At 47.0% G+C, this 18,580-nt stretch overlaps 1 protein-coding gene across 2 annotated transcripts in view; it reads left to right on the top strand.

The window, feature by feature from the left end:
• The window catches only part of RNF41 (ring finger protein 41), a 32,599-nt gene that overhangs the window by 300 nt on the left and 13,719 nt on the right, over window positions 1-18,580 (top strand). The window contains exons 2-3 of one of the 2 annotated variants that reach the window (XM_077838690.1): window positions 3,143-3,328; window positions 7,817-7,900. The gene's annotated coding sequence lies outside the window, so the exon portion shown is untranslated. The remainder of the gene's footprint in view (window positions 1-3,142; window positions 3,329-7,816; window positions 7,901-18,580) is intronic. The other variant, XM_077838689.1, reaches the window with a different exon arrangement.

The following is an 18,580-nucleotide window of genomic DNA, read 5'->3' as shown; positions in this document are numbered from 1 at the left end:
TGGAGGCTGGGGGAGGTGGCCCAGGACGAATGGTCTGGTGGGGGGCTGTGGAGAGGGGGCCCTTAGGGCGCTGTCCGGTGTTACAGCCCCTCCTTCCCCCCCCCCAGGCGTGTGGGGTGGCCACAGGGACCTGGCTCGTTCAGGGCAGTGACTGGGACCCTTGCTGCCCAAACTGTTTTTTTTTGCCAGTTTAGTGATTAAGCAAATAACGCGATGTAAAAACCCCAAGATCCTTCCCCTGCCCCGTGCGTCGGCCCCGGGAAACGAGCCCTAAGGCGTCCTGACCGGTGCCCTCTGACTTTAATGTCTGGGAATATTTCATATCCTCCGCATCAACCTGGCCCAGGCTGGTGGAGTCTGAGCTGCTTGGGCTGCTGCTGAATTGTTGCTGAGAAAATGGGGCGAAATCACTGTGGTTTGGGGAATAGGGAGGTTTCGCCTCCTCGTGTTGCATCATAGATGCTTGGTGCCGCTCACAAGAAATGCTCTCCCGATAGGTTCCCACCGTTACTTTTTAATTGGGCAGGGAATTGTCGCTGTTATGGTGAATTATTGAAATGTGTAGCCTCTGGGTGCTACTTTAATTCAGGCAGGATTGTGGCCCTTTCTTTTCCTATACCCCGGTAGGAAAGCACCCTCTAGAACACAGTGGCGTACAGAGACAAGAGGTGAGGGAACTGATCAAATATATACAGTGTCTATATATGAATTATATAGACACTCTGCACTGATAAAATGGAATGTGGAGAACATTTAGCACAGGGGTCGGCAGCCTTTCAGAAGTGGTGTGCCGAGTCTTCATTTATTCACTCTAATTTAAGGTTTTGCGTGCCAGTCATACGTTTTTAGAAGCTCTCTTTCTATAAGTCTATAATATATAGCTACACTGTTATTGTATGTAAAGTAAATAAGGTTCTAAAAATGTTTAAGAAGCTTCATTTAAAATTAAATGAAAATGCAGAGGTGCTTCTCCCTCCTCTCTCCCCCCCCCCCCCCCCGGACCAGTGGCCAGGACCTGGGCAGTGTGAGTGCCGCTGAAAATCAGCTCGTGTGCCACAGGTGGCCTACCCCTGATTTAGCACGTTGTGGTTTTCTAAGTGCTGTATGAATCTGTTTCAGAGTAACAGCCGTGTTAGTCTGTATTCGCAAAAAGAAAAGGAGTACTTGTGGCACCTTAGAGACTAACCAATTTATTTGAGCATGAGCTTTCGTGAGCTACAGCTCACTTCATCGGATGCATACCGTGGAAACTGCAGCAGACTTTATATATACACAGAGAATATGAAACAATACCTCCTCCCACCCCACTGTCCTGCTGGTTGTCCTTCAGAGCTCAGTTGTTTGCTCAGGCCTTTGAGGAAGGGTCTGGGGCGCTGTTCCCTCTAAGTTGTGCGTGCACACACAGATCCTAAACCCTGCGCACACAGCAAAACACCATGCACACAAAAATGTGCACAGAAGAATTTTTTTGTGCACACGGCCTGTCAAAAATTAGAGGGAATGTTGGTCTGGGGTGCGGGGAAGTGGGGACTGAAGTGGAATAGAGTTTATGGAGGGGATGGTATGATGGCGCAGCCTAATTTTGGCAATTAATTGATCTTTGACTATTAGTGGTAAATATGCCCAATGGACTGTGATGGGACACTAGATGTGGTGGGATCTGAGTTACTACAGAGAATTTTTTCCTGGGTGTCTGGCTGGTGAGTCTTGCCCAAATGCTCAGGGTTTAGCTGATCGCCATATTTGGGGTTGGGAAGGAATTTTCCTCCAGGGCAGATTGGCAGAGGCCCTGGGGGTTTTTCGCCTTCCTCTGCAGCGTGGGGCACGGGTCACTTGCTGGAGGATTCTCTGCACCTTGAAGTCTTAAACCATGATTTGAGGACTTCAGTAGATCAGACATGGGTCAGGGGTTTTACAGGAGTGGGTGGGTGAGATTCTGTGACCTGCATTGTGCAGGAGGTCAGGCTAGACTATCATAATGGTCCCTTCTGACCTTAAAGTCTATGATTCTATGATAAATGTGAAATTACTTTACTGTATTTTCCATAGCAGGTTCAGTAGTGACAAACGTGCTTTTTATTGTGATAGTGAATTTTGGGTGCTAGACTTACAAAAAGTACAAGGTGTGATGGTTCCCAGTTCATTCCTGCATAAATGTCACAGGGAGATCGCTAGGGTGTCCTATTCGGTGGTGGTTGGAAGAACTATATTTGACCAGATTGTGTAGCTTCAGAAGTTCTGTATTTATTTATAGGGGAATATATGCTTTCTCCCAATGCTTCCCTTTCTGTTGTGTGAAATCATTCCAGGACAGAACATTCCTGATCTGAAAATTCTTTACCTGAAATTGGGTTATGTCCCTACCGAGCATCAATCACACTGAAAACTTCTCTTAGGCCTTGTCTTCACTGCCACTTACAGCGCGGACAGTTTCCTCGCTCAGGGGTGTGAAAAAACGCACCGCTCGGGGTATGTTTTTTCACACCCCTGAGCGAGGAAAGTTTCAGCCCTGTAAAGTGGCAGTGTAGACAGTGCTCCAGGGCTGGGAGCTGTTCCCCTCGCAGAGGTGGTTTTATTACACCGTTGGGAGAGCCCTTTAAATTGAAAACTTCCCTGTACCCGGCATATGGTAAAACACATGGGAGCATCCAGACCTGAAGCAAACATTTTGCTACTGAAATGATGCAGCGGGCAAACTTTTAGCAGCATGGAGAACAAGGTGTAATAAAAGGCCTTGGGCACAAAGTGGTGTTTTTCCAGGTGGCTCACATGCTTCAGTTCCTTGTCCTTAAAGAGGATTTGTATCGGTTCTTGTTCAGAGGAGGAATATCCTTGGCTGGAAAGGCTCAGACTGTACCGGGCCTGGTTGTATCCGCAGCACAGGGTGTGCAGCCTCGTTAGGCAGGTTATAAAAATGTTACAAATGCTTTGCAGCAAGTGGCTTTTAAGAAATGCGGGTGTATCTGGTGGGGCGGGAGGGATGCACATGGCTAAAGGCATGTGGTCAGTGGAACAGGAGTTCCTGGATAGAAAGGCTTAGGCTATCTTCCATGTGATGCCGGGAGTGCAGCGCGGGGAGACGCATACCTTGCCATATTTCTGTTTACATTCCTCCTAGTCTTCTCTTTGTTCCTATTCACAGATCAAGCCCGTTTGTGACCTCCTGACTATTCCTGTGGCAACAGGTCTTGGTCACAGGGAAGAATGACGTTTTAATCCGAACGAGGAGGAAGGGAAAAGATGGGCCACTGGGAGCAGCTGCTTAAAAAGAGCAATCAAAACCCAGCCCTGTGTCTTTGCCAGATTGGGAGGAATTCTGCCACAGAAGGTAAATACTTCAGTTCAAATCTTCTTCCAGATCTTGATCAGCTGAAGCGTTTAATTAAAAGAAATTCAGACACAGGAGTGTTCAGAACCAAATCAGCAGCTTCATTTGTAAAGAACACTGTGTGGGGATGGTGGGGAGGATAGTCCCCCTCTTCTGTACAAGCTAAGGGGCTATAATTGAATTGAGATCACACTTGTCAAAAAAAACTTTGTATCTGCTCCAGTTACAAGAGATGCAGGTACAAGCTCCAATCCTGAATTGGGAATCTTATGGGCAGACCCCCTGTGGCCATGATAAGCCCCTCTGATTTCACTGGAGCTCAGCATGAGGATCTGCCTGCCCAGACCCTGATGCAGAACCTGGCCCTTTGTGCAATAGACAGTGTCTTCTGTCTGGTCACTTTCAGTGCTTCTTCTGTATAGTCCGTTTCGCCCATGGTGAAATGGTTATTGTTCGGGTTAGGGTACTGCTTAGGGGTCAGGGCCCCATTGTGCTGGGCACTGTACAAATATAGAACAAAGCCCTTACAAGACCCCTCCATATAAACATCTGCAGGGGACAGCAAACCCATTATTCAATTCCAGGTCATAACTATTTTAAGGTGGCTCTGTCAGAAACTGGATTTGGGGGGAGGGTGGTAAATTATTTGAAAAATTCAAGTTGTGTTCCTTTAAGCACTCATCAGAATGGTTGACCTTAAAGTTCTGATTGGATTTAAAAAAAATACCCCACCCCCGCTGTTTCTGCTTGATTTTCAGGGCACTTTTCTTTCCTGTGACAGTCTGGAATTTTGAGAGTTAAAACATCCCCGTAAAATTACCTAATGTCTTTCTAAGGAGGCAGATTCGCCATAACTTGCAGTAAAATGTGTAATTTTTTTAAAAAAAATCCTAACAATGAAACTCATGTCGGAATCTGGAAAGGCCTCCTAGCTGGTAGGAATGATGACTGGAGGCCATTATTTAAAAAAAATAAAAAATTTAAAGTTTAGTTGGGCTGCAAAGTGCATGTGAGCGTTTGCAATAAATCAATCAGTTTGGCTAGGCTTCTTCACAGCAGAAAACAATAAATATTTCTCATTGAATAGAGCCTTGAGCAATTTTATGCTGTAAAGACAGATCTGGTTTGAGGTTGGTTTGTTTATTACTCATGGTGTCCTTTGCCTCCCACCCATGTAATCAGTCACTGGCTTTTCTTTCCCTCCCTCCAGTGTTCCCGTCTGCCTGGGTTCTTATTCCCAGTTTTTCTCCATGGGTGCTCCAGCCCCGGAGCACCCTCAGAGTTGGCACCTATGGTTCTGCTGTCCTCAACACAGAAAACCCCCGGGGGATGGAAACCTAACGTATTGGTTTTGTGAGCTTAGCCTCTGCAGAACCAGATACGGAGCATGTAAAGGTTGTCAGCATTAACAGCAGGGAGTACTTGGGGCAGAGAGATGCAGGGGCCCAGATCCCTCTGGTTAAGCAGAGCGTGGTCCCAAAGGCTGGTGTATTACCTGGCCAAACGGCAGAGATTGTGGGGGTGGGCGAAAGCAGATTCCTCATACCACTAGCTAAAATCCATGTGGTTTGGAAAGTGTTTTGACCATGGGGGTAATGGAACATCTCCTTGTCGACCTGCTGCTTGGTAAGGATTTTTTCTATGTTGCTCAGGTTAAAGTATTTGCCCGCAGCAAGGAGGAGTTTTATGCTGGGACCCCCGAGGGAAAGGGTAAGGTCTCAGGAACCACTGAGAGAATGGGAGAGAATCTTCTTGATTCCTCTGCAGCAGGGGGAAGCCACATGCTTCCAGGTGGGAGGGTGGTTGAGACCAAATCCTACACTGCAGTTAGAGGCAGCACCACCTCAGGAAGGGAGGGGGGTGTAATGCCTGCCAGGGAGAGAACTGTCCAGGTTGTTAGCTGCCAACAGGTTGCAGATGAACCAGAGGCAGACCCCTCTCCAGGGAGCAGAGAGCAATGTGGCCCAGAGGAGAGCCCAGAGAAGGTGCAGGGGATCTCAGAAACCACTGAAGTGGGTGAGGATTCCTGTGACCCTGTAACACAAGGAAGCAGGGTGCTTCCAAGTATGGGAGGGGCTGAGACTAGCTCCTTTCCAGCAGAAGGCAACATGCCCCAGGATCGGGGGCAGGAGGGGGGTTGTCAGTGACCAAGGAAACTGCCCCAGTTGTTAGCTGTCAGAGTTTTGCAGATGAGCAAGGGATAGATCCCTTCCTAAGGAGCACAGAGAGATGTGTTTTAGAAGGGGTCCCAGAGGAGGGAACTGGGGAAGGAATAGTGGGGGTACAGGTTGTGTTCACAGTGATCACTTGGGAGAGGATGCCCAGGACTGAATGGCTGGGTCAACATCCGTGCACCCAGGCACTCAGCCTGTGCCCCAGGTTTTAAGAGGGAACTGTGTAACCGACGTCCTGGAGGGGAGCCATCACACAGCTGACTTCTCAGGGACAGAGAAAGGGGTGGCGGAGGACACCCCAATCCAGGGCCCAGTTTATCAGGATGCTATTTCTGGTACGTTTTTGGAAAGTAACTGGGTCCCTTTACATCAAGATGCAGCTCCAATGCCTGGGACAGCAGAGGAGTTGGAACCAGGAAATTGCCAGGTGGTCGCTGTCACAAAGTGCGGGGGAGTCAGGGCCCTGCACCCCCCACTTCCTGCGATTCACTGTGACTCTCAGCCAGCCAATAACACAGAAGGTTTATTAGATGACAGGAACCCAGTCCAAAACAGAGCTTGTAGGTACAGAAAACAGGACCCCTCAGTCAGGTCCATCTTGGGGGGGTAGGAAGCCAGACCCCGGTTCTGGGCCTCCCTCCGTTTCCCCAGCCAGCTCCAAAACTGAAACCCCCTCCAGCTGTCTCCCCCCCCAGCCACACTCCTGGCTCCTCCTCCAGCCTTTGTCCAGTTTCCAGGGCAGAAGGTGTCACCTGGGCCCCCAACCCTCTCCTGGGCTCAGGTTAAATGCCTCATCCCTCAAGTGAAGTCACCCCCTGATATCCCACCACCATCCAGCAGCAATGCTGTGACTAGCCCCTGCTATAAACTACACCATGACTATTTCCTTTCTAGCTAGGGTGTCAACTGAACTATTGTCAAGGAGACTGTCTTTTTGAAAAAGCTATTATGTCCAGTGTTGAATAAGAAGCAATGAGTAATTTGAGGGGATTTTTGTAACTCTGTGTATTTAAATTCCACTTTGCTGGCTCTGATTTGGTATCTCCTAATAATTTTGCTGTCTTGGAGTGATAAGGCAGGGAAGAATCTTGAACTTGTTTAACTTTATTTGGGGGGAAAAAATCGGCTTTCTATCAGCACAGGGGCAACTGTGCTATTACATAAGTGTTTCTAATATGACTCTCTTTTAAAAAGTGGCACAATGTCTCACACACATTGTGAAAGCTGAATGGCTCTGCAGTAATGTAAGGAGCGTTTTTAGCATTGCTCACCGTGCTGGGAAAATGGTGCCTTCTGATTATTTAATGGTATGAGACCTGATTTCCCACTGAAGTTCATGTCAAAACATTCATTGACTTAATTCCTGGCTCTGATTGCTACCAGTTATCCTTTCCCCATTGTTATCCACAAGCACATTGTGTGTCAGCTCTTTGTGGCAGGAGCTGTTCTTTACTGTATGTTTGTATAGCACCCAGCACAAAGGGGCCTTGATTCTGATCAGGGTGTGTGTGCGCTACTGCCAATAGAAGTGAATGCCTGGGGCTTTCACAGATCTACTAAGCAAGGTTCCTGCCCCAATGATCCTGCAACCTGACTTCTCCCTCTTCGCCTCTGCTGGTAGACATGCTGTGGGCTGCATTCTGTGCCACGCTGCATTTCTCTGCCAGCCACAGGGGTTACTGTTTGTTATATAAGCACTTCATAGGCTGGAAAGCCATACATGCAAGGGGGACTGGGGGGGCTTGGGAAATGTATAATCGGAGCTAGTGACCCAGAGGTTAAAGGCCTCACTTCAATTTCAGCACAGATCTTTATTGGCCAAGGTTGTTACCTCCTGTGCCCCCATGTGGAACGAGTTTGTTTCTTGGGACAGCTCTCTGTAGACACCTGTGTGCCTCGCAAACACACTTGCCTCTAATTGGCCCATAACTGGAAGCGGCATCAGAGGCCAAAGAGTTAAATGGGACACGAGACCAAACTTTTCTCTCGCCTCCTTAGGCGGGGCTCTGGGGCATGCTAAAAGCACATTCCTGGCCACCGTACCTGTGCTGTCTCCGCAGGGAAAGCCGGAGTCCACAGGACTGTCATTCAATCACCAGCACTAAATCTGTGTTTTAACAAAAGCCACTGGATAAGCCACCCAGGCTGGAGTCCGGGTTCGTGTCGGAAACGTTCATTCACTTGGGTGTGATGAAGGCCAGTTTCGGGAGCATGATGTTTTGGAAAGTAATTAAGCGGTGCTTTTTCTCAGGGAGTAACCAGTGATGTGCTCGGGCTGCAGAAATACACAGATCACGATCACTGTCGTTCACAGGAGACAGCACTTCTGGTCTGTGTGTGCAGTGCCCAAACATCCTGATTAAGTATATTTTCCCACTCAAGCAGAAATGCTTTATGGGTAAGTACCTTAGGGTGCCTTAAATCTTTCCTATACCATCCTGAATAGTCACATACCTGATTTTTAACTCTCATTTTCTAACAATACTGACCACCTTCGGAAAGCACTTTGAGATCTAAGGATGAAAAGCCCTAGATAAGAGAAACCACTGGTATTTACAAATGCATTTTTACATTTAACAATGCTGTTGATACATACATCATTGTGTACTGTGGCTCTTTGGTTTCAATTGATCTAAAAGTGGGTATAATGGAAGTGGTTTTTTAAACAATGAAGGGTGTCCGCTTTCAAGAATGGGTTTATATAAGATCCTCATTCAATTGTTCATTTTAGTGAGACTGCCTATCTAGAGAAGTCAGAAAATTTTTCCCCTAGCAGGTGGGCGGGGCACTTCTTCCCTTAAGGGATTTGAGTCCTTTCCAGTAATGATTTGTGATCGTGCCTACTAGGTGCTTAGGAAGGATGGTCTTTGCTCTGTGGAGCTTACAGTCCACTCACAGACAAGTAGGCAGAGGTCGGGGAAGGGAATAATAACAATATAGGCAATTTATGTACAAGTCAAGTTATATCTATGGGAGTTGTGCAGTTGTCTCTTTTGGTATTAAGCTTCCTCTTAATTAGGGAGTATGTGTATGTCTGACATTCCACATTTGTTGCTTGCTTGAACCACATGAAGGAAGGGCACAGTGTATAAATCACCAGAAGTCCTGAAGACTGACTTTCAAATGCATGTACCTGAATCATGGGTGGGATTGCAGCCTTTCAGTTCTACAGCAAATCTTGTCATAGGGCAAAGGTATTTCTAACATGTAGCAAGTTATCAACGATAAAAGCACACTTCTACCGGACTTTTGTTTACTACAATCGCTATAATGATCAGAATTGAGATTTCTATCTGTGATCTTACCTTGTGCATTACTTTCACTCTGGTGTTGCTAGTCAGTTACATCGCTCACGGACTGCTTGGGTGGAGGTCACATGCGCACTCTTGCCCTGGCCCTGCAAAGGTTGTTTGGCCAGTAATGGCAGCCGCAAAGCTGAATCTGAAGAGGCAGTGGGCTGAGACAAGGAAGGGGAGGAGAGATGGGCTCACTGGCATTACACTCGGGCTCATCCAAAAGACCCTTAAACGCTGGCAGGAAGCAGACAATCCCTTGACAACTTAAGAGGTCAGGATGTACGGTCAGAAATCTGAATATTTGTAAACTCAAATCCACAACATCCCTTAAACGACATGAGCTGCAAGGATGGCCTGTGTACGGCTCTTGGGTAGGAGTGGCTTGGAATTAAAATAGTCTGTCAGCGACTCAGGAGGCTGTCAAACCAATGTGAAACCTGTTTACTGTCCTCGTTTATATTGGCTCTGAGCTGATCGTGGATGAAGGTACAACAGTTAAGGCGTTGTTTTAAAGTCATGCTGTGAAAAGAGAATGTTGCATATTGGCTGACGCCACAAAAAACAGCCAGTGACCTTGTATGTCACAGCAAAGCCACGAGGGGCTTGTTTTGCTGCAGAATCATATGTTGAGGGCAGTGGAATACGAGTCAGGGATGGGGGGAGAGAGATTGATACATGGAACCACCAGACTGAGTACAACTGACATGTGATGTTTCCAGAGAACCCTGGGCTCTAATGCCAGTTTGCTTTCCAGAGCTTCCTAGCTTGCTACAGCTCAAGAGAAACTCGTTCATTGTGAATCTGAGCCATGATTTTAACCAGGCCGATGGATCGCCACAGTCCAAACTACTGGGCTCAACAGGGCTTGAATCTGGCACTCGAATGTTTTACAGATCTGTTTTCGTTTAGTTTCATAATTGATCCCATGGCTGTGGCGGAACAGAGCTGCCGTCTCTCCCTGATCGCAGGACTGGAAGCAGAGCTCACTGTGACAACTGTTGAGTTCTGGGGAAGCTGGCGGGCACAAGCCATACAGTGTTCATTCTGTAGCAGCTCTCCAGGCCAAGGGAAGGCCAGGGGACAAGGTGTGCTGCACGTGTGAAGGACACTGGCCTCAGTGTCTCATCAGGAAGACAGGCAAAGCAAGCGGAGTGCTCTGATTGCTGAAGGAGGCTTGCCAGGCCGAGGGAGCAATGCCTTTGGCTTGCGTCCACAGCAGTCGACACACCTCTAAGTTAGTTTTTTTCTGGGAAGCTGCATGGATTGTACATTTATGTCTCTGCTTCATGGTGTGAAGGGTTAACTTGGCTTTGCGTAACTCAGTGAATGGTGAGCCAGGTTGCTTCCAATAACAGCCTGGAGGAGGCTTGTCAGAGTGTTTTTGCTTTAACCTTTAAGTAACTTATTTTGGTGGCGAACTCTATTGCGTAAAGTCCAGGTCTCCCCTGTTCTTTAGGATCCTATCCAACTCCTGTTAAAGCCATTGCTAAGGCCTTTAGATTGCAAGCTCTTCTGGGCAGGGGCTATCTTCATGTACCCTTGTACTGTGCTGCGAACAGAGATGAATAATACATTGATCACGTGATGTTAGCGTGCCTCATATTTTAGGTCCCTAAAGTGCTGTGTAAACACTCAGGTTATGTCTTCACTGGAGTGTTACCCTGGGCTCTTACCAAGGCATTGTCCTTGTCATAAATATAAAGGGAAGAGTAAACACCTTTAAAATCCTTCCTGGCCAGAGGAAAAACCCTTTCACCTGTAAAGGGTTAAGAAGCTAGGATAACCTCGCTGGCACCTGACCATGATGACCAATGAGGAGACAAGATAATTTCAAAAGCTGGAGAGAGGAAGCATATCTAGCTAGATTACTTACTAAGTTCTAAGACTCCATTCCTGTTCTGTCCCTGGCAAAAGCATCAGAGAGGGAGGGAGGGAGGCAGGCTTTGTTTCTTCCTCTCCCCAGCTTTTGAAAGTATCTTGTCTCCTCATTGGTCATTGTGGTCAGATGCCAGCGAGGTTATCCTAGCTTCTTAACCCTTTACAGGTGAAAGGGTTTTTCCTCTGGCCAGGAGGGATTTTAAAGGTGTTTACCCTTCCCTTAATATTTATTACAGTCCTTAACGCCCTTCCATCCACACACAAACTTCTCTCCCGAGTTTAATGGTGCCTTCGTCCCTGGCTAGTGGGCTGGCTGTGGGTGTGGGCTAAAGCCTGGATTCTGCTTTCGCTCAGACTGGTAACCTGCCCACTTTGCAGTCTAAATCCCTTGAGTGCTGACAGTCCTGCAATGCCTTCCCACAATTCCCCACACACTCCCAAAAGGACAGACAAGTTCTTTCACAGTTCCCTGGGAAAGGATCAGTGACTCAAGTTACTATGATCCAGAGAACCAGCGAGGATGCAGTATTCTACTGTGGCTTCCCAGTGTGGCTGCTCACGTCTGGGCTAGGCTAACATGGGTGCAGATCACCCGAGGTAACTCTGCAGTGAAGACACATCCTCTCATCCTTATGTCACACCTGTGAGAAGTCACATTACAGATCGGAAAGCTGAGCTATCGGGTGGTGAAGTGGCTTGCCCAGGACTCTGCAGTGAGTCGGTAGCAGATCCAGAATTGGAACTGGTGCTTTCCTGGCTCTCAGCCTTGTGTTCACTTGGCTAGACGGGAGGTTCTCACAGTGGGCTGTCGAGCACTTAGATTCATAGATTTCAAGGCCAGAAGAGATCATTGTGGTCATCTAGGCTGACTTCCTGCGTGACACAGGTCATGGGACTTCCCCAAAATAATTCCCTGAGCAGATAATTTCTTGTCACTATTTGCTGCAGGACGTGCCTTGGGGTCTTGTGCAGCAAATACTATGCACTAAAATCTCTGCAGATTACTGCTGGGGGTCGTTAGTTTAGGACGTCTTTGTCTGATGGGGGTAAACTGACTTAGAACGAGGGTTTTAATAGTGGAGTTGGTGCTTCAAAATACGGGGTTTTCTCATACGGGTGGGAGGGACTGCACTGATAACAGAAACCTGATCAAATGGTTTCCTAGTATGATGTAAACGAACAAATTCAGAGATGGGATTAATTCCTCACCATTGTTTCAAAGTATGTACGTTAGGGCAACAACTGCTGGCAATGGTGGTGGCTTTCTAGAGATTAGTGAGAAGAGCAAAGAAAATGTTAGAATCTTATTAAATAATTTAAACTACAGTTCCCGTAATTCTCCTGTAACTGATATCAAATGAGTTTGATCTGGTGGGTTATGATTTGAATACCTTCCCAAACCATTATCGCCACGATCCATGTTACCTGTCTCATGTGCGGCACACATGTTGGCATGAATGCATCAGCACCTAAATACCGCAGTGTTGGGCTCTATGGATATATCAATTTCACAACATAATTGCATGTTAAACGTGTATAAAACTACAAATGCTATTACTGAGTTAAACCTTTTCATTCCCTGATTTTCCCTCTGAGTGGAGCGCACATTCTTTAAAATTGCTAAGCTGACTTCTGGATGCATACGAGTGCCATCAAAGGCATTTTGTACTAATGCTGCGTGGGTGAGTTCTTTGATCACCATTCGACTCTGCACATTTGAGTTTCTGTTCAATTTCTTGCTCTGAAAAGACAACTGATGCCTCAGAGTTGAAGCTTATGGTTAAACAGCTCTGTTCCTAGTCACGCTAGTGTTTGAGCAGTCAATGGTACAGTTGTCTTGTGCCACAGAGAGGTTAATAGGTGAAGAGCCATGTGCTGTTGCTGTCTTTTTCTCTCTAAATCACTGTGGCAAGTTAGTGGAAAAATCTTACTTAAAAAAAAAAAAGACTCTTGCAAAATTTCAAGGATATAATTTCTTAAACCCTCTGAATTTCAGTCAAAAATGTGTCCCTCTCCCGTCTGTTACTGGCATGGAAATAAGTGTCCTTACCGGCTCTACCAACCAGGTGGCATTATTCACTGTTGACTGCTTTCAGGCCCATACTTTAGTTTTGTTTGGCCATCCAGGTCATAAGAAGCAAGGAAAAAAGTACCTATAAGTATTCTTGGTTGTGCACAAATTTCATCCCAGGTTTTAGAGAGACAAGGTGGGTGAGGTCATGTCTCTTATTGGAGCAGCCAGACCTGCAGAAGAGTTCTGTGTAAGCTCAAAAGCTTGTGTCTCATGCCAACAGAAGTTGGTCCAATCAAAGCTATTACCTTGCCCACCTTGTCTCTCAAAGATCCTAGGAGGAACATAAGAATAGCCGTCCTGGGTCAGACCAAAGGTCCATCTAGCCCAGTATCCTGTCTTCCAACAGTGGCCAATGCCAGGTGCCCCAGAGGGAATGAACAGAACAGGGAATCATCAAGTGATCCATCCCCTGTTGCCCATTCTCAGCTCTGGCAAACAGACGCTAGGGACACCATCCCTGCCCATTGTGGCTAATAGCCATTGATGGACTTATCCTCCATGAACTTATCTAGGTCTCCTTTTTTTTTGAAAACTCAGTTACTTAGCAGAGATGGGGACTGAAAGAACAGGGCTATAACAACACTGCATATCCCAGATTTTGTCTAAGTTGCTGTTCCTGTCTCTGATCTTTCTTTACCTCGTGGAGTGGAGTTAAGAGCAATTAGGCTTTGTCTTCACTGCTTTTAAAAAACAAACAAAAAAGAACAGGTGGGTTTTTTATCCTCAGAGTAATAAATGTGTGTGAGCTATTCTGAGTAAAAACACTGAAGAGAAGACACTTCAGGTTCACCCCAGGTAAGCTAGGTGAGGTCAGCACTATGCCCCTGCCTGGTGCTGACCTCACGTTGTTCACCTCCGTAAAACTAAAGTGCCTTCTCTTTGCTGGGTTTTTCCCCCTTAGTGTAGCTCTCAAACATTAGTTACCCACTGGTAAAAATACACCTTTTTAGCAGTGAAGTCAAGGCCTCCGTCCCCATCTCTGCTAAGTAATTGAGTCTGTCAGTGCTTCGTCCCCCACATCCACCCTGGCTAAGCGTAGATCAGACAAAACTCCTCAACAAAACTAAGTACGAGCTTTGGCCTCTTAAAAACAGAACTCTGCATTTCCAGGTCTGACCACTCAAACCCATGTTCTCCGTGTGGTTGAAGCCACTTTCAGCACCTACAACCACTAAGGGTAATTCTACGCTGGAAACAGTAACAGATTGATCTGGAAAACCTGGCACATGAATAAAGGCTCCAGCTACCAATAAAACAGGCCGTATCAGTTGGCAGAAGCTGCCCAGGTAGGAGACTTAATAAAATCCTGCAAAAGAATCTAAATGAGCCTCACTCAGGAGGAAGCTGTGGGTGGGAGCCCCATGTCCCCAGAATGCGTGCATGCTTTATCGAGGGACTAACAAATGAAAGTGTGACTTTTATAGATGGTTATAAAGTGCTGTTGTCTAACTTCCACGTGGGGCTGGAGTAACTGTCTCATCTCTGCAGGGCAGTTCAGCTACACAACCTCTGTTCTAAACTCTGTGGGAGATGTGGGTCCAAAACTCAGTCTTGCTTTGATCATTTACCCCTTGATGTTTGTCTCTCTCACATGGGCTCCAAGGTGCATTTTGCTATAAATAAATTCCTCTCTTCCCTTCACAGTGGAAGGGTTTCACATTTTCATCTGAACAGAGAGGTGGCACGTGCCTGTGGTTTCCAGCTCAAGGGAAACTTTGGATCCCACTGCTTAATTGACATGCTGTCTGAATGTGTCCTTCTACCACCTCGCTGTGCTGTCTGTCGGAACGACCTTAGCTCACGTTAGGTTTCTGTGCCACGCATCATTCTGTCACACTTGCATTGCACTGTTAGAATTAGGTTGCTGGCCAGCTAGGTCATGCAGATGGCGTTCCAGCTGGCTTTACGTGCTGCTGCGTGTGCAGGTTCAATGTCACTGCAGTTAATAGTCGGCTTCAGAACGGGTCACGTTGCTGTCAGTGACCAGCAGCATCTGCTTTGTGCTGTAGAGGCGCACTGGGATAGCGAAAGATCAGTGTTGGAGCCCCCTGTCCCAGAGCCGTTGGGTCACATCTCTCTCTGCTATACCGATTCCACTGTGTGGTTTCCACTCCAATCTGGGACGAAGTGAAGCTAGGCGGCAGAGAGGAAGCTGCAGCGGATGAGACTGTGCCGGGAGCAGCAGGGCTACATGAAGGCTGGGGCAGAAGATAGTGGGGCTAGATGCGCAGAAATGTTGCATGTCAGAAACCCGTGGCAGGCGGGAGTGCTTCGGCTCTCTCCATGGCCGAGCAGCTCATTTCTTCTCTCAAGCTTGGTCTGTGCTTGGTGTTTTACCAGTGTAACCTTGCCAGTCGGGAATTGTTTGTTTTTTCCGGACCTAGCTTTGCCAGTGGAACTCGCAGTGTTGGTGTCGTTATCCTGGGGCAGGATAGCTCCTCGAGTTTGGCCGACCTGGCCTCACAGGCACAGCTCTGCTGGTATAACTCTGTCTGCACTAGCGGTTCTGCCTTTTCTCTGCTGGCCTGGATTCCCACTGGCAGAGTCAAAGCTGCAAACCTTAAGTGTACACAAGGCCTTCAATTCATTCACTCTCTGTCTCTCCCATCTTCCCCTAAACAATCTGCTTATCAGTCCAGAGCTGTCTGTGTGGGCTTGGGCCGCCCCCTCCCAAAACCGGCTCTCACCCTAGCTGAGAAAGCAAAAAGACTGCAGCAGAGGCTCATGGGGGGGAGGGAGTGTTTCTAGCCAAATGTTTCAGAGACTTTGCAATGCCTGTAAATGACCCCCTCTAAGCACCAACTGTGTGATTCCCTCAGAATTCATCTGTCTTGGTCCTGTACTAGCTTAAGCAGCTGTGACAGATACTCACAGCTGCCCCAGTGCTTCTCCTCCATGTGTCGAATGCCTGTTACTTTCCTTTGCCTCTTAAGACCAGAACTCTGGGCTCCCCTTTTCTGACCATTCCCTGTCTGACCACTAGATTCTGCTTCCTCCCTCTGGTTGAAGCTACACGAAACACGTGCAGAAGTGAAAGTCCAGTACTGCCACGTCCCTTGCTTTCGCCTTTCATTGGAAGCTCTCAAAGAGCTTTGAACACTTACATGAATATCTCTGGGGGAATTCCTATCGGACATACTTTAAAGATGGGAAAACTGAGGCACAAGGGTCATGCCCAAGATCACAGGGTGAGTCAGTGGCAGAGCTGGGAATAGAACCCTGGAGTTCTGGCCCCCAGTCCTGTGCTTTAACTACAAGAGACACTCCCTCTTGTGGCCTTCTTGTTTTCCCTTTGGTTTTAATGTACTTTTCTGGCCCCCAGGGTTTATGAAATTGGGAAGATTATACAAATAACATTGCTTACAGAACAGGTTTCCTCCAAGCTCACCCAGGTGCAGTGCTGTTGGCAGACCTCGTATTGGCCGTAATGAAAACAGGGTGTCTGTTTTCTGAGAAACTAGGCAAAGCTGGAAATCCGAGACTTCCAGCACAGGCCGTAATTAAGTTTGATTTAGCAGATCTGTCCAACAAGGTCTGGCTCTCATTATGGACTAGTCTTTTGCATCTGATACTTACTCAGTAAATCCACCAGCTGCGTGTATCTGCTGTCAGAGGGGACGGGTGGAATAACTTATTCACCAGATTCGACTTGACAGATCCTGAAGTCGAAGTGTGTGGTCTTGCGCGCTGTTAGTGAAGTTCTATCATCCTTGGCCTGCTGGAGCCGCTACGTGAGGGGTTTAACTCCTCACTGGGTCTTTGGTTTTCCCAGGAACAGTTTCAAAGGTCGCTGCTTTGCATTTTACGTTTGGGAGGGTTATTTCCCACATGATGATGATGCTGAGCTCCGACCTCAGGCGGCTTCTAAATAAGTAGCTGCCATGACTTTGCATGTTCTGCGTTTAGTGCAAAGTGTGTTTGTAGCCTGCAGTTGTCAGTGAACTAAATTGCTTCACTTCCAGCATTTTGGCCTGGGCTGCTCATAGCAGACCAGGACTTGAGTTAGGCCTTTTTTATATTGTCTGTTTCATCCCATATCCATCGTCTCTCCCCTCTGGCTGTAAAACAAGCCCATCAAAGGCCTTCATCGGCACTGCCTGTCTAGAGTGTCTCTTCTTTCTGCTTAAGGCTCTATACTCAAGCTTCACAGCTGGGATTTTCAAAGCAGCTAAAGGGGAATTAGACTGGGGATTTCCAAAGGCAGGGTGTCTCTCTTGGGCTTGCAGGGAATGGACCTCAGTGGTTCTCTTCTACCTTTATGATCTTCGATTGGACTTGATATTGCTTTGACTGTCGGTATATTTACTCTGCAGTTACTGGATGTTGTGTGCTATTGCTGTCTCTGCTGTGCAAGGATCTATCAAATGAAGACCCTTTATAAAAACCCAGAGTGGTAACATGTAGAAATTGATGCTCAATATTTAAACAGTCACTCCAGAGCAAGGCTCTCCTACGGCATCCGCAGGGTTTTTTAGGGTAGAGTTTTACATATTCAATGCCTGGGGTCTAGTTCTGATACTCAATCCGCCAACTAATGGTGGACCATTCTGAATGTTCCCTGTTGCCATGTTGCTCAAGCCATAGGTTCTATACCCCAGCCATACAGAACAGCTGGTTATTTTGGACCCCAGCCATCTGGAGACTAGATGGATTTTTTTTTTTTCCCCCCAGCCAGAATGATTTTGTTCCAATCAGACTCACAATACACTTCGCTGCTCAGTCCTGCTGCTTTCTGTTCTTTCTAATGCCCTGTTCCTTGTTTTGTGTGTTGTCCATAATGAGTATAATGTCTTCAGGGCAAGTAACGGCCTTTACAGCCCCATGTTGGCACCATACAGATCACAAGTAAAGGATAGGAAGTGCACTCTGAAGCGCTGAGCCAGCAAACCCAACAGAGAGATGACGCATCCATCTTAGCAAATATTTCTCTTGTGAGCATTCAGCGTGAACATTTAATGGTGCATGGATCCAGTGCGTAAATCTCACTTGGCCTTTCTTGATGGGCAGCAGCACAAGGCTGGTGTGAAACCTAGAGCGGCTGTTATGAAAGCGAGGAAGATGAATTGGGTGGGACAGAATACGGGCGGAGGTCTTTATCCTCCGGCCTTCAAATGACTCAGCGGTCTGCGTCGGTAGAGATGAGTGTGCCCTAGAGCCAGTGGATATCGAGCAGACACACAGAAAATCTGTTCCGTAGATAGTGCCCAAAGCCATTTTAACCCGGCAGAAGGCTTAATTCACTGGGAACCTCTGGGATCCAGAGGACACACATTTCAGAGGGGTAGCCGTGTTAGTATCGGCAAAAACAGCGAGGTTTTTGTGGCCTTGTGGCACCTTTAGAGACTAACAAATTTATTTGGGCATAAGCTTTCGTGGGCTAGAATCCACTTCATCGGATGCATGGAGTGGAAAATACAGGAGGAGGTATAAATACATAAAAAGATGGGAGTTGCCTTACTAAGTGTGAGGTCAGTCTAATGAGACAACTCAATTAACAGCAGGATACCAAGGGAGGAAAAATAACTTTTGTAGTGGTAATGAGGGTGGCCCATTTCAAACAGTTGACAAGAAGGTAACAGTGGGGGAAATTAGTATGGGGGAAATTAGGGTTAGGTTTTGTAATGACCCAACCACTCCCAGTCTTTATTCAGGCCAAATCTGATGGTGTCCAGTTCACAAATTAATTCCAGTTCTGCAGTTTCATGTTGGAGTCTGTTTTTGAAGTTTTTTTTGTTGAAGAATTGCCACTTTTTTAGGTCTGTTATTGAGTGACCAGGGAGATTGAAGTGTTCTCCTACTGGTTATGAATGTTATCATTCCTGATGTCAAG

The sequence above is a fragment of the Eretmochelys imbricata genome, chromosome 20 (assembly GCF_965152235.1).
Source record: "Eretmochelys imbricata isolate rEreImb1 chromosome 20, rEreImb1.hap1, whole genome shotgun sequence".
Classification (NCBI taxonomy): Eukaryota; Metazoa; Chordata; order Testudines; family Cheloniidae; genus Eretmochelys; species Eretmochelys imbricata.
This window is presented reverse-complemented; position numbering and strand designations above follow the sequence as displayed.